At 42.9% G+C, this 15,727-nt stretch overlaps 1 protein-coding gene across 11 annotated transcripts in view; it reads right to left on the minus strand.

Annotated features, from left to right (window-relative positions):
* Positions 1-15,727, minus strand: part of RAPGEF2 (Rap guanine nucleotide exchange factor 2) — a 275,299-nt gene that overhangs the window by 134,537 nt on the left and 125,035 nt on the right. For 2 of the 11 annotated variants that reach the window (XM_070048266.1, XM_008273493.4), the window contains exon 1: positions 1,920-2,126. The exons of 5 other annotated variants lie outside the window; for them this stretch is intronic. The gene's annotated coding sequence lies outside the window, so the exon portion shown is untranslated. Of the gene's footprint in view, positions 1-829; positions 1,082-1,919; positions 2,127-2,508; positions 2,672-15,727 lie in introns of those variants that run through there. 4 more of the 11 variants (XM_070048267.1, XM_070048265.1, XM_070048268.1 and 1 more) reach the window with 3 other exon arrangements.

Raw genomic sequence — 15,727 nt, forward strand, 5'->3', positions numbered from 1 at the left:
ACATATATGAATAGCCATCTTTCAAAAGCCAAGACAGATATAGGCAACAGTTATCAGTGAGACTTGGCCTGAATCTCTAATAATTTTGAATTCAGTAATTTTTAATAGCCAGCCCATGCTAGAGTTGAGTCTAGCCTTTGACAAGAGGTTAGAAAGCCAGATGAGGAATGGAAGTTGAGGGGGTGGGGGAGTGCTGGAGAGTACAGTTATATATGTTTTAAGAATGCTGAAAGTCTCCTGGCTCTACACAGTCTGAAAATTTAATCATTGTGATCTATTTTAAACCCTTCTGTATAAATACATTGTACAGCTTAGCTTTCAACTATTCAATCTCAACGTAATTTTCAAATGTCCTTATAATCTCATATTAAAGAACCACAAGATGACAACTAAGTGCAGGGTAGGTTCACTTTTGGTCAATCTAATGGTTGTCTGCCCTATGAAAAAAATAAAAAGCCCATAGAAAGTGATTGCTTAAAAAAAAAAAATGCACTCCCTCAGCATGACTAACTGAGGAATGGTTGCTCCAAAAACAGTAGGACCACCCGGGTTTTCCTTCCCATTAAATGAAGTTCTTGCTCAAGTTTTTTAAAGACCAACTTAAAAATTAACAATCACCAATTAATTCAGCTTTTAATATTAAAATAAAATAAGCTAACTATTTTCACAAGTACAAATGCCATATCTCTGTACTATCAAAAAATACATAGACAAAAAAAATTACTAATATGCTTGCCACGTTACATAAAAAATCCTACCAATCAGCCAAACTGCCCTTCACATTGAAGACTGTCGACCAGAAAGCACGAACGTCTGAGAGCTGTCTTACCTAGTCCCCGTAAATGCCCACAGATAATGAAGCACTGCACGGGGTGCCCTGGCTTTCGTAGGGCCCACGGGCCCCGAGTTTCAGTGACCACATCTGCCCCAACCAAGTGGAGCCAAGGGCACCTTCTGCTAGTGTGTTTTCCACGGAAGGCAGTGGCCAGCAGGGACGCCTCTTCCGTCAGCGTCCCTGGTCTTGCCCTCTGTGTGGGCCTCCACATTCTTGTGTGCGTCAGAACTTCTCAGTGGGATGCACTCTCTCAGGACTGGAATGTGCAGGAGAGGCAGATTATTCTGGGGTAAACCCTGACTTACAACATGATGAACAGTGTACCACTCCAATCTCGATGTTTCACACCTTCATTTCTAGACAGTGACAGGCACTCACTAAGTCTTATCTCTTCCTTGGAAAAAAAACTAACTTAACTGACTAGATGGTCTGCTCCTCAACTAAAATCGATTTATTTGTTTAGGATGTACCAACAAATGCACATAACAGCTTTAGATAGCACAGCAGCAATTAAGCTGAGGGGAAAAACAATGAACAAGTAACGGCTGATGCCATCAATTCCATTCTTAAAAATTAGCGAAATAGATGGGAATACATTTTCAATAGAAGAGGAAAACAAAGGAGATTGTAAAGATTTGCCATAAAAATACATTTAAACTTTTCAAATTATTCATCAGTTTCATCTCTCTTCGCCAAAAAGAAACAGCTACTTAAAAGCCAGTAACGCACACATCAAGTACATATGTAAACACAGGTACCTGTATAAATTACAAACCAAAGCATGAACTTGAACTGACTCATATTCCAGAAGTATATGGAAAACTAAACGCACGTTTAAGCGTCTCTCAGGTTTTTTTCCAAGGCTCATTTTAGGCATATTCTATCAATCATCACCTGCACATATTCATGGAGGTTTGTCTTCCGCATAGACTTGCTTATAAAAATAGAACACAAGATTACAAGTGAAGGCCTCACAGCCGCATGTCCCCCCGCAGAAGTCTGTTGTCTATTTCACTACACGAGAAGCACGAAACATCTGATATTTGTGACGGACACTTAAATTCCTTTAAAACAAAAATCTAACCTGCACTGTCTTCAATATCTGTGCAGCACCAGTAACGGCAGTAGTGCTGCCACCTCCTACAGGAGCTCCTGGCTCTGCAGCGCTGGGCGCTCCCCATCTCCCCGCGTGTTTGCTCCCAGTGAGTCCATGCGGCTGTGGCTTGTGCAGAGAAGCCAGCATTCCTTCTGCCGGCCAATTTCCTGCTTTGGTGACCCGCCCACCTCTCCTGGCCGCAGTTATGTGTTACGCATGTTGCATGGGCACTCCTTCCGCATACCAGCACCATGACCTCAGTGGCTGCCTCACAGACTCTCTTTATCAATTTCTACTAATGCATTATCTCATCTCGTGTCAGTCAAGGGCAAGGAGGGAAGCCTGCAAGGTCTGCCCTCCTGTGCGTCTTCAAGGTCACGTGCTTCAATGTGCTGGCAGTTATGCAGAAGTGCGCAGGCTGTGTTGTGACCTAGCTGCTCTCCACTAAAGGGGATGCTGGACTGCATACCTGGCTGGAGGGCTTATCATGGAAAAAGCTAGCGTAGATTTAAATCAAAACCGTGCGGGCAGAGTTTGCCCTTGCATTTCCCTCCAAGAGAAGGAAGGAGGCGCTTACCTCAGCTGGTCTGGGGTGAAGAGGAAGCAGACTTTCCCTCTTGCCACAACCTACACCAGCGAAGGACAGGGGTGCGTGACGGCTGCACTGGTGGTGTCTGTGTCCTCGTGACTGAGCGGTTGGAGAACAGCTCAGCTAAGCTGATCTGCTGCACGCAGTCCACACAGAGGCACAGACAGGTCTCTGCTGATCACAGTGCTTTACATACAGATGGCAGCTGATGGGTCTGCGTCAAAGTTATGGCCCATGACAGCTTCTGCCTCCCGCACGTAGACACGTGCCTCATCTAAAATTTCTTGTGAAACGCTCACCACTTCAGTGTGCAAAGCTAGCCACGCGTGCGTTGAACAGACACGGAAGCTTACTTACAAACGGACTACTTTAAACAAATTCATTGAAAGAAGCAAAATAAACTATCACATTATTAAGAAACAACCTAACAGATCTATGTAATTTATTTTAAAAAAAACAGTACATGAATTAATAATGATGATTCCAGACTGGTCTTCAGTAAGGACCTGAATTGATCTCAAAAATCAAATAATCAGGGGCCAGTGTTGTGGCTTAGTGGACAAAGCCGCCGCCTGCAACACCCGCATCCCATAGGGGCGCCAGTTAGAGCCCAGGCTGCTCCACTTCCGATCCAGCTCTCTGCTGTGGCCTGGGAAAGCAGTAGAAGATGGCCCAAGTCCTTGGGCCCCTGTACCCACGTGGGAAACCCAGAAGAAGCTCCTGGCTCCTGGCTTCAGATTGGGCCAGCTCCAGTCATTGCAGCCATTTGCGGAGTGAACCAGTAGATGGAAGATCTCTCTCTCTCTTTCCCACCCTCTCTCCCTCCCTCTTTCAAATAAATAAATAAATCTTTAAAAATTGCTATAAAACTTGAAAAAAGGGGCCGGCTCTGTGGCTCAGTAGGTTAATGCCCTGGCCTGAAGTGCTGGCATCCCATATGGGCACCGGTTTGAGACCTGGTTGCTCCACTTCCAATCCAGCTCTCTGTTATGGCCTGGGAAAGCAGTGGGGAATGGCCCAGGTCCTTGGGCTCCCACACCTGCAGGGAGACCAGGAAGAAGCTCATGGCTCCTGGCTTCGGATTTGCGCAGCTCCAGCTGCTACAGCCAATTGGGGAGTGGGCCAGCGGATGGAGGACCCCCCCACCCCGTAACTCTGAGTTTCAAATAAATAAATAAATGTTTAAAAAAAAAAACTTGAAAAAATAAAATAATCAACAATGACAATCGAGTATCTTTAAGGGTGTATAAAAATAGCATTAAATCCCAGCAACTAGAGCTGTAGACTGAGTATAAAGCTGCATAATACTTTTCCGTCATCTTCAGCCTTCTGTAATTTGCACTGTAATAATGTAACTAAGGGCCTTCCACAATAAACAGTTCACTTTATTCCCCAAGTGTTCTATATCAACAGCTTTCGAGATGTGATCTGGCTATATAATTACTTACAAAAACACCAAGTAATACAATACTAAATTAACTCATGTGAGTGAAGTAAGGACTTTCCTCATGAGCCATACTTTGTTTTGTAGATAGAAAGCTGTTCCTTATTTTACCAGTAAGTAATACTGGAAATACTGCTTAACCTCTGTTTCAGAGTTTCATCGACTGAAGTAGTAAAATCTATTATTTATCATGAAAACATAAAATACTTGGAATAAATTTAATAGAAGATACACCTGACCTTAACCTTGCGAGGGGAAATTCTAGAAGATTTAAATGAAGAGATATGCCATGTTCATGGCTGACAAAGCTCAATATCATTAAGATAGTAGCTTCAATCTTGCTGGCATAAGCTACAAAGCCTTTCACTCAGCCCACCTTCCAAAGTGACCACTGCTGCTGCGGGGACGGCCAAGCAGGGTCAGCAACATTGCAGGCAGAGCTGTAAATTTCCTGTTAGAGATGCCACCTGCCTTTACCTGGCCAGCTCTCCTCCCAGACCAGCTGGGTAATGGAAGTCAACAGGGTGCCTTCCCCAAGGAGGTTCACACCTCCCTTAGGATGTACCCCATGTGACAAGACAGATAGGTCTGGGCCTCCTAACTGACAAGGCCTTAAAGCCCACCAGATTATTATCAGACCCCTTCTGTCAGGTTCTATTTGCCTCTTAATCAGAGAACTTCTTGATGCCTTAGACAGCACCTTTCTTAGGTCCTCTACTAATGATTTTGTCCTTTGTTGTAGACCCTGTCTAGCCCACTTGGGGCCTCATTCCTTTGTAATCACAGCCTCCACTCTAACAACAATGGCTCTACTACCGACCTGTGTGTATGGATGGTCCTCTCCCTCACTTAATGTTGTGTGATTGTTCAGGATTTTTTCCACAGACAAACCCATCTACCCGCAAGAGACAAGTGGTCCTTTCTCCCAGTCTTGGTTGGGATCAGCTTTAAACCACATCCATCAAACAGTCTTCAGAAGAGTCCAGAGACCAACCCCCATTCCCTCTCCTCTATGAAATCCTCTCATTACTTGGTTAATGCCACTACTAGAACCATTCGTTGCTATACTCACCCTGTCTTTTATACTACCATGTCTGTTTAAGTGTTTACAGGAGAGGATAACGGAACAAACCAAGGCCTTCACCAGCCAGGCAGTCAACCAAATGCTGTTACAGGAGTAGACTCGGCTCCACACCAGGAGTTTGAGCCACCACCCCATGACAGCACAGAGTACCTTCTCACCCCATGTCAGCAGCAAGTAGCTCTAAAGACATGTCATCGTCCCTCTACCCCTCTTGGACTTTTGGAGCTAATGTAATCCCATACAACTCTTGCTTTATAAAAAACAAAGGGGGGGGGGGAATGTTAGTAAAATGGCAGTCTTATCTGTGGTGCTATCTACGCCCCTGATGCCATCCTAGGCTCCAGCCCCTGCCGCCATGACTGGAAGCCAGGTGACCCCATGGCCCAACCGCTGGTGTCAGCTCCACCTCCATACTAATGGAATTTGCTGTTCCTACTTCCTTGCCTGCCACCCGGCGAAGTTTCAAGAGGACCTGTTCCTGAACATGGGACTCTCAATCTCTCTCTCTCTTGATCTCTCTTTCCTTAGCTCTCTCATTCCCTCTCTGGATCTCTCCTGGGCTCTGCTTTTCTCTTTTCCTTCTTCGTCCTTTCCCTACAGTCTGTTAGGCTCCTGGCTTTGGATTGGCGCAGCTCCAGCCTTTGTGGCCATCTGGGGAGTGAAGCAGTGGATGGAAGACCTCTCTCTCTCTCTCTCTCATCTGGGGAGTGAAGCAGCAGATGGAAGACCTCTCTCTCTCTCTCTCTCTCTGCCTCTCCTTCTCTCTGTGTAACTCTGACTTAAAAAGTCAATCTTTAAAAAAATTACTTCCACTTAAAAGATAGTGGCTTCAGTGTAGTGCCAATCAAATTCAAGCAATCATTCTTGGCACTGACAAGCCAACTTTAAAATGTATATGGAAATACAAAGACATAGAAGAGAATCAACTTTGATAAAGACCACAACTGAGTATCTTTGCTATAGGATTTCAAAAGTTACCAGGAATCCAAACAAATGAAGAGTGTGATATGGGTGCAGGGCAATGGAACAGAAGATAGACTCCAGAAATAGATACAATGAAATAGTTACATAAATACTTTGATGATTAATTGACTTTTAATAAATGTGTCAAAGCCATTGAATGGATGAAAAATTTCCTTTTCAGCAAACTGTTCTAGAACAACTCAATATCCATATGCAAAAATGTAATCTTAACCCTTACATCATATCACACACAAAAATTAAACCAAAATGGATCTTACACCTAATTAGAAGAGCTACATTTTTTTAATTTCTAGAAGAAAAACATAAGACATCAGGTTAAAAAATAATTTTTTTAAACAGGACACTAAAAGCACACAGTATGAAATATGTTGACAAAATAAACTTCATCAAGATCAAAGTTTTAGGTTTTAGAAAGAAAATATTAAGAAAAAAGGAAGCCATGGAGTGGGAGAAAACTTTTGCAAAGCATATCCATTAAAGGGGTTGTATCCAAAGTACATAAAGAAGGTTTACAACTCAAAAATAAGACAATCTAATAGATTTTCATGGGCAAAAGATTTGGACTGACACTTTGCCAAAGAAAATATATAAATGGCTAAGAAACGTAAGAAAAAATTCTCAACATCAGTCTTCAGAGACATGAACACTACCACATAACTACCAAAATGAATAAGATGAGGAGAAAGGACTGACAATGCCAAACGCTGGAAAAGATGTAAAGACAATTAGAGATCTTATAAATTGTTCTTGTGGATACAAAATATTACAGCCACCCTGGAAAAATGTGAGGCAGTTCCTTCTACAATTAAAACATACGCCTACTATGTAATCTACCAAATTCACTCCTAGGAGTTTCTCCAAGAAGTAATGAAAACATAACATTCACATAAACAAACGTTCATGAATGCTCACAGGAGCCAAAAGCTAGAAGCAGTTAAAACCATCATTTTCAAATTAATGCTTTATGAAAGATTAAAACCATCTCATTGGCAAAAATTAATGAGATTTATGAAATTTAACATCTACCTTATATAAGGGATGATAACGCACTGTATGGCTTGACAAGATGGGCCATGAGACAATTTTTGCATCCGACGAGCAGTAAAACAAAACTTCAGAGTTATTAGTCTGCTCCTATTACTTTCTGATAAACCTGCATCACTGTTTTCCTTCTGTACTCCCCCTACTTACCCAATCCTCCACCTACCCAGCCCTCTGTCTCTACTTTTTTTAGGACACTCATTCTGTATATCCCCTATAACTCCCACCTGTGTATCAGTGCACCTAACTCAACATGCCTAAAATCAAAGACCTCCATTTCCATTTGGGTACCACCCAGTTCCTTCCAGTTCTGGTAACACCTGCCACAGGCATCCAAGTTCAAAGCACTGACACTGTATTTGACTCCTTCCTGACCCTTTGTCTGTAATCTTCAGTCACTGAATTTCATCACTTAGTCTTCCTAAATTGCTCTCCTTTTTGTCTCATCAATTTTTATTTCCTTGAAAATACCAGTCAGGCCCTTAGCGTGATGCTCCAAGAACACTGAATAAGCTTCCCGCCTCTCATCTCCACTCTACCCAAACTTTCAGGGACCTCCTCAGTCCTACTGACCTGCTTCTGAAGTCCCACATGGTTTCAGTGTCATTAGTCCAGCCTCTCCATTCAAATTCGACTGACCATGTGCTTCCAAGCTTCTAACATGGTTTATAGTGTGACCCAGATGTAGTGAAACAAGATGGCTGGGGCCCAGGACTCAGTATTTCACTCATCCTAAGCCATTTAAACCTAATGATTAGTCTGGGTTGGAAAACTCTACCTTGGGCAATCACCTTTCAGAGCCTGGCCCTACTTCATCTTCTAAACATCTTTTCTGCCACACACAAGGACTGTAACTGAATTTTTTTTACACGCATATTCTTAGAAAAATTAAAATTCAGACTTCCTGGGCTGGAGTGGTAATCAAGCAGCTCTTCTCTACTATATTTGAAAGACTATAAATAAAGGTCTTTAAAAGTTCACTTAAAATGGGATAATGGTCATGAAGGATGAATGCCTTATTCATAGACAAATATTTACTGTGTTTCCAAGATTCTATATATAGTAGGTTAAAATTCTAGATCCAATGACAACGTGGTAACCTGAAATGGTCTCAAGATTCTGAGTAAGCAATTAATTATTATTTTAGACTATTTGAATCATAATAGCAAGAAAAGAAGGGAAAAATCACATCTTAAATATATATGCAGGAATATATACAATGTAAATGAATGAAATGGAATACTATCTATCTGAGGTTTTTCTATTTGTATTAATTAAGTTTGAATATGCAACAGTTGTTTTCTAAATTCACCTTAATGAACATTAAAATAATAATAAAACACAGGAAAGTGACAGATTTGATCACTGCCCTATTTGAAAGTGTTTATTTCAGAAATACTAAAGTTATCTTAACCAAGTCATATACTAAAACACGAGGCCGTTTGTAACCATACATCACAGGTGGGGAACCACTTTCCTGCCAGTGGCCATTTGGATACCTGGAACATCATCTGCAGGCCACACGGATTTACTGTGTAAAGCCCTACCTGCGGTTGCCTTGGCAGGACCAGACCAAATGATTTTGTAGGTCGCATACAACCTACAAGCCAGATGTCCACCACCCCTGCTTAAATCATGAATATGGTAAGTCGTTAGAGAGAACTATCTTGAAACATCCCACTCAAAAAACATGATAAAGGTATCACCTAGAGAAGCTATTTATGTAATTACCTAATTACATGAAATTCTATTTTGGACTTAATTGCAAAAATATGTAACTACTATAAAGCCATACATGGGTTAGCCAAAGGAAGAAAATAAAGAAAAAAATATTCTTAGTATTATGAACTCATCCTTCAATATTCAAATTGGTAATAAACAAACAGATAGTTTCAAAACTCTAATTTATTTATTTAAATCCCTGCATACAAAGCAACTGTCTGCATAACCGAGACATTATTTCATCTCATTTCTTTCAGCTAGTGCTTTTCAACAATTTACAGCACAGCAAAAATATCAAGTTGAGCACATAATAGACAATAAGGTCCTTTATCATTCAAATATGCCTTTTTTTTTTTTTTTTTTTTTTTGACAGGCAGAGTGGATAGCGTGAGAGAGAGAGACAGAGAGACAGGTCTTCCTTTTGCCGTTGGTTCACCCTCGAATGGCTGCTGCGGCCAGTGCGCTGCAGCCGATGCACCACGCTGATCTGAAGCCAGGAGCCAGGTGCTTCTCCTGGTCTCCCATGGGGTGCAGGGCCCAAGCACTTGGGCCATCCTCCACTGCACTCCCTGGCCACAGCAGAGAGCTGGCCTGGAAGAGGGGCAACCAGGACAGAATCCGGCGCCCCGACCAGGACTAGAACCCGGTGTGCCAGCACAGCAAGGCACAGGATTAGCCTATTGAGCCGCGGCGCTGGCCCTCAAATATACTTTTATTATCTCTAAAATGTATGTGTAATTCAGTTCATAAGAAAATAAGTGTCCCTGAACTATAATTAATTAGAAATTCTTATTTTAGTAAAGACATTCCATTTTCACTGAATATAATTTGCTTCATATGGCAATTGCTCTTTTAACAATATCCCTACTCGTTATTTTGTCAGCGTCCCCACTACAGAAAGTAAACTTGCTTCATCCAAACCAAACTGATGGCTATACAAGTATGTTAAGGCACATACTGCATCATATAACTTACACATCCCTCCTCCCCAGCTCTGAAACCACAAGTCACTATGGCACAAACAAGGGTCCTGAGCTCGGCAGTAGACAATTCAGACGTTTCACTGAGAAGAACAATATGGTATTTCACTGACACACACATCAGACTTTAAAACTTTATAAAATATAATAATGCCTATTTCCAGAAAAGAAATCCAACCACCCCTGCAAATTAGAACTTTAAGGGTGAACTATCATGAGCTCAGTTATACCAAGGGGCATAAATGCCAACTTCAAACATCACATGACTGAGATACTGCATCAACTAAACACAAAGAACATTAGGATCACTCCCTCTAAGGCCACGTACCTGGTGGAGACACTACCGATGCCGGCACTCCCAAGACCACAGGAGCCTGCCTTCATGTGTATAGCACATCTGGGATGTCGTAGTTATAGCAACCCAATTCCCAACTTGGTCCAGCAATTGAACTCCCTCTCTAGAGAATAGTTTTGCTCTGTGCATCAGGTATCACCTCAGAACATGATGTAAAAGCGCAAAGACTACTCTAAATAATGCTAAAAAACTCATGTGAGCTTTCCAGGATGAAGCCATTTCATGCTGAAGCAAAAAGTACAGTGAGTACCCAAGGGGGCAGCACCTTCATATATCCCACTGGCTTCATTTACAGATTTTACATGACTCCTTTGATTTACATACCTGCTTTAATTCAAATGTAAAACAGGCTACATTTATATCAAATGCAACTAAATGTTCCCTTCAACATCCTCAACTCCAGTCAAACCACGTTTATGCTTGTTTCATGATTTTCTTTTCCTTATTCTGAACTCTCTCCCAGCAATTCCTTAAAATCTTGAGCATACAGGTTTGCATTAGGTGTTGTGGGACGACCAGAACTTGGTGAACTTTAAGCAGGGCAAGAAGGAATTACAGATGATGTAAGAGCTGGTGGGATATGGCTAAGCATGAGCACAGGGCTGAGGAGAGGAAGGATGTAGCAAAGAGAATTGACAAGACTAGAGAATGGGAGAGTAAGTATAGTGGAGCCTGCTGGGTGCCTACTCTGATGTCCGTTCTCTCTCTCCTTAGAAGGATATTTTTATATGATTATTTTTAGCAGAGCACATCACACTGCAGAATAAAAGACTGTATGTCCCTGGATCCTGTGGCCTGAGGTGGCCACAGGACCACATTCTGGACAATGAAGTATAAATAGAAATGCCGTTCCAAGGAACCTGAGTTGGACAGAAAGGGTGACTTGTTTGCTCCTGTGGTTCCCTTCTGCTTCTGGCTTCCAGTGCAGACCTGACAGCCGGAGCGCCCTTCCACCTGGGGTAGGAACTGATCCTGCAAACAGTAGGCAAGTGCTAGCGTCAGGAGGGGGAGACAGAGGCCAGTAACCCTTTCACACTGTGAGCCAGAACTTAGTTCCTGCTGTGTTTATGCAGCCAACGCTAACTGCATGAACGCAGTGAGCACACGGACACCTGGCAAGACACCGTCTGACGTCCTCCCTCTCCCAAACACCTGCACAGGTCAGGCAGTATCGACTTCTTACTGGTTCCCCCTGGACTCTGTCTTCCAGGACCGGCAACCTCCTCTCCTCCTCCATAGTACCCTGACATTAAATAAACTGTAGGCAGTTGAAAAGCTATTTCTGAAAGGGATTGTTGTCGTAATACTGGTAGACACTTTCAGTGACTTTTTACAAGGACAAGTTCAAAACACAATGCTGAACAAACACTTGTTAACGCCTGCTGGGTCCTGGGCCCTAGGGAAGTGAGGATGAAGCGTACGGTCCATGCCCTTGGAAAGGTTATGGTTTTGCAACAAACCTGGAGTGTTTGAGCCTGGCAGGAATGGGAGGAAGGCGTCCCACAGAACGAAACCAGGGTTTCCACAGGTGAGTGAGTGGAGGCAGAGTGAACGCGGCCACAGTGAGGGAGCTCAGACCACAGAGACCTGACTGGTGTCACTGCAGCGAGTGTATGAGCAGTACTGTGGGCGGGGCACAGCACTGTGGCTGCTCTACAGAGTCCAGATTTTATGTCTGGCAGTGCGAAGCCACTGAGGCACACTTTACAACAGACCACCACCACCACCACCACCACGACACTCTGCGCTTTTCAGCAGTGATTCCGGTGGCTTAATGGAAGGGCTGCAGCATGGCGACATCTGAACAAGGGCAGCAGCAGTGGGGACAGAGGCATCCAAGCTGACAGACTGTCATTTCTAACTGTCAAGGAAGGAACAACAGCAACAAGAGGACAGAAGGAAGACACAGAAATTCCTAAAGGATGAGTGACCAGCAGCTTACCAAAGCAGACTCACAGCTGTGTGTTATGTGCCAGAAATGCAACCTAGAGTCCCAGGGCTTGGAGAAAATGCACACAGAGACAGGGGCATCAACCTGCAGCCCAGTTCCTGCATGCCTCTCTCACTGCACTGCACGAGCTGGCAAAAGAGCAAGCCCTAGCAAAGTCCAACCTCCCACTCCTCCATGCCTGTCTCCAAACAGCTGACAGTTGCTAGAAAAAGAAGGAAAACCCACAAATCTATGACAGCAAATAGAGAGTGTGAGCTCGGCACTCACTCTGCTTCTTTCTTTGATTTGTTTTTTATTTGAAAGTCAGAGTTACACAGAGAGAGAAAGAGAGGCAGAGAGAGAGAGAGGTCTTCCATCCGCTAGTTCACTCCCCAGTTAGCCACGATGGCTGGAGCTGTGCTGATCCAAAGCCAGGAGCCAGGAGCTTCCTCTGGGTCTCCATCATATGTGCAGGGGCCCAAGGATTTGGGTCACCTTCTACTGCTTTCCCAGGCCACAGCAGAAAGCTGGATTGGAAGTGGAGAAGCTGGGACTCGAACCAGCACCGATATGGGATGCTGGCACTGCAGCCAGTGGCTTTATCCAATACACCACAGCGCCAGACCCCTCCCTGTGTTTCACAACCTCGCTTTTCTAATCTTCCCATACCATCACTGAACTCCCCAATCTGCCAACTGATCTGTCTCACTCTCAGCCTACGAAACAGCGTGACGTGCTTTCACTCTTTGAAAAGCTAACATCCGGGCCAGCGTTGTGGTGTAGCAGGTTTAGCTGCCACCTGTGACACCCGCATCCCACACGGACACTGGTTTGCCTCCCAGCTGCTCCACTTCCAGTCCAGCTCCCTGTTAATGCATCTGGGAAAGCAGCAGAAGATGGTCCAAGTGCTTGGGCCCTCGCCACCCACGTGGAAGACCTGAATGGAGTTCCTAACTCCTGGCCCAGCCCTAGCACTGCAGCCATTTGGGGAGTGGACCAGTGGATGGAAGATTTCTCTCTCTTTCTCTCTCGCTCTTTCTCTGTAACACACCTTTAAAATAATGAACTAAATAAATCTTCAAAAAGAAAGAAAAGCTATAACCTATCACCACCGTCTGTAGATTTCATCTACTTCTGCAAGCACTTCTATTCTTTCCTGTGCCGTCTATTCACCCCTCTCTGCTGGTGCATTCCATCAATACACACACACACACACACACAACTACCCTTTCATCTCCTAATTTCAAAGAAACAAGTCCCTCTTGACTTCACAACAACTGCTACCACCAGCCCCTTGCCCTGTTCCTCATCACCATGAAACCTCTGGACATGACACAAGATTCACCTTCCACCAGCTTGGCCACTCCGCCGATCCTGGTTCCGTTAGGTCACCTGTGACTTCAACGCTGCAAAATCCCCAGGTGGTATCTCTGTTCCCACATTACTGAATCTCGCTGCAGCGCGGACAAACTGTCCCCTCTTCCTTCTTGAGATGCTGTTTCTTGCTTGGCTTTGATGAGTTTGTAGAGTTTGACATAATATTCCAAGCAGGCACATAAGAGGCACTCACCCACTCCTACACTTACAGGATGAAAGTGTTATGGGAGAAGTCTGAGGACATAGGAAATACAGGTGAGCCGTCTAGGACATGGGTCAGGACAGAAGAGCTCATTAATCCTGAGCAAGCATCAAGGTGAGGCATCTCAAAGACCCCCTAATAACCTAGCGTAATGATTGATTTTAGAAGTCAGTTCTGTACCCCTTGTTTCTACTGCTGAAGAACAGGGTTTTGTTTTGGTTTGGTTTGGTTGTTTTTTTTTTTTTTTTTCATGCAAATTGTTGAACTCGTTACTTAGTATAGAGTTGGTCTTCTGTGTTTAAAGTTAATCAAAAATGTATCTTAGTGGAGAATGGGACTGGGAGTGAGAATGGGAAAGGGAGGAGAAGGAGGGGCGGGAGGGTGGGAGGGTGGGAAGAAGGACTCTGTTCCTAAAGTTGTACTTAGGAAGTGCATGACGTCTGTATGCCTTAGATAAAGGTGTCTTTGGGGGGAAAAATCAGTTCTGGTCTTAGTGCTCACCACTTCTGATAAGGCTTTTGATAAACAATTCTAAGACAAGAAGTTACTGGGATGCTCTTTTGTAGTGATTACGTTTCTTACAAGTTAATACTTTCAAAAGAATAATAGAGATATCACACACTCTTGATAACTATCTTTGAACTTAACAAATACTTAGCCTATGAAGTAGAAGGCTTTGCAGCTTTCAGTCCAAGTATGCCAGTTCCTACCTGCTGCTGGATTAGGTGGCGGGTAAATAGCAGCAGAAGAATGGACAACAGCCAAGTCCCAGAGGAATGAATCAATCACTCTCTCTCTCACACACACCTGTGGATTTCAATTTCTTTTTGCAAAAATTCTATTTCCTATGAACCATTTAAAGTCCCCTCATATTTTTTAAAACCCACTGAGGACAGTTTTATGAGGATTCATAACTTTGCTTTTTCCTGTGTGTTCTCCAATAACTCTCCTCTTCCTCCCATGTTCAATTCCATGTTTCCATCGGTGTGCTTTTTTTTCCCTAATACTTGAAAGTAAATAATACCTCAATGTACAACTTCCAAACTCCACTCCTCACTTCTCTTTATACGTTTGTCCTTCTAGCGTTCAAAAACTTACCCTTCTGGAAATTATTCATTGGTGAACTATTTTTCAAATGCCATATTCCATCTGTGATAAGGTATAAAATGACTTACGACAAACTTGTATTCTTTGAAGAATATAATTTTCTAATACTATACTGTACTTCACATGAAATAGGAAAATTAAAATTTGTCTTCAGCCCCTACCACATAAATACAGACTCGTTCAGCCATGGATTTATGCTCTTTCAGTACTTTAAAAAAAAAAAAAAAAAAAAAACTAGCCACATTCTCACAGCAATCAATTAACTTATCACGTAGCACCAGCAAGAAGAAAGTAGGCTTGTGATTTTTACAATCAAGTAGCTCATTGTTTGTCATGCTAATCATAATGAGAATAGTATTTCAACCTCTCAGAATTGATTAGCTAAATGTCTTGTTTCTCCACTTATCCTCATTAGAGCTGCCAGCTCTAATTTAAAACATGACTATTAAGAGTACTATGGCACAATTTTACCTTTTAAAATTGTGAATATATTTGGTGTCAATGAAAAGCGCTAACTGTAAGTGGACACAGTCAACAAGGTCCAAACCGAAAATGTGCACATTTCTTCCAGCCTTCTGCCAATGTTACTTGAGACTGAATTCACTAATAGTTCTAGCTTTCCACCAAGTTACACGGCTTTGTATACCAGATCACTGCCTAACGCCACCATTACCGATGCCTTTACAACTACTTCACTCCCTAAACTGCACTTCTGTTCTACATCAACTGATCCCTTTCTTTTGTCTTTAATCAAGCTTTTGGTCGCAAATAATGTGCTCTCCCTCTGTGCCTTCACTCATGTTCTGTACTGGATTTTCTTTCCAACAATCAAATCCTAAACCCCAATTCAAAGTTGACCTCTTTAAATGTCACCTTTGATTTAAAGTCACAGACATTAAAATACCCCATATCTTCCAAAGGAAAGATTTTTATTTGCATTTTGTATGGTCTTTGCTAAATTGATTTACAGTATACTATCTG

The sequence above is a fragment of the Oryctolagus cuniculus genome, chromosome 8 (genome assembly GCF_964237555.1).
Source record: "Oryctolagus cuniculus chromosome 8, mOryCun1.1, whole genome shotgun sequence".
Lineage (NCBI taxonomy): Eukaryota > Metazoa > Chordata > Mammalia > Lagomorpha > Leporidae > Oryctolagus > Oryctolagus cuniculus.